The following is an 884-nucleotide window of genomic DNA, read 5'->3' as shown; positions in this document are numbered from 1 at the left end:
ATTCAGTGGGCTCTCTCAGGGGAGGTGTGGCTTCTAGAAGGTGGAGTCCCCTCGTCTGGACTGGGCAGGGTGCACAGCTGGGCCAGAGGAGAAAGGAGTCTGGGACACATTGCAGCCACCGCAGTCTGGAACCCGCGGGGCTGAGCCGTGTGCCACCAGGTCTGACGTCTCTGTTCCAGACGTGTCTGCTGCTGGGCCTCCAGGCGCTCAGGACCTCTGGCCCCCTGTCCGACCTGCTGGCCCCAGAGCTGCTGACACAGGAGTCCTTCTCCGTGCAGGCTGCCTGATCCCCGCTAGAGAGAGCTGGGCACCGTGCGAGCCGGTCATATGACGGCCCGGAGCCGAGCGTCAGCAAGCCGAGGTCCAGGCCGCCGGAATGGAGGGGCTATGCCCTGCACGGTGGGAACGTGAGTCGGAAGCTGGCTGGGCACCCGCACCGGCCCAGAGGACAAACTGGAGGCAGAGGGACTTGCCCCTTGTGGCTCCGAGACCAAATTCAAAGTCACAGACAGTATGTGTTATGTAACCAAAGGGAATTGTTCCTCTCGGCCTCACAGCAGAACTTTGTTATTAAAAACAGCTAAGACCATTTACTGAGTCGTTGCTACATTCCAGACATTCTGCTAAGTGCTTTATATATATATACATATATATCTGGGTCAATCTGACTCAATCTTACCTAAATTTAAGTATTTTCCCCCATTTTATTGATGAGAGAACTAATACACAGAGAGAGAGGCTTGGTAGCTGTCAGCCGATACAGATCGGAACGGCTCCATTCGATCCACTGAATTATCAACAGCAATCACGCTGCTTCATGCTCAGGGCAAGCTCACTGTGGCCACCACCTGTCACCTCAATATCCACCACCACCCCGCCATGCT

This window comes from Pteropus medius, unplaced genomic scaffold, assembly GCF_902729225.1.
Source record: "Pteropus medius unplaced genomic scaffold, Ma_sr-lr_union100, whole genome shotgun sequence".
NCBI classification, from domain to species: domain Eukaryota; kingdom Metazoa; phylum Chordata; class Mammalia; order Chiroptera; family Pteropodidae; genus Pteropus; species Pteropus medius.
Note: the sequence above shows the minus strand (reverse complement) of the source record.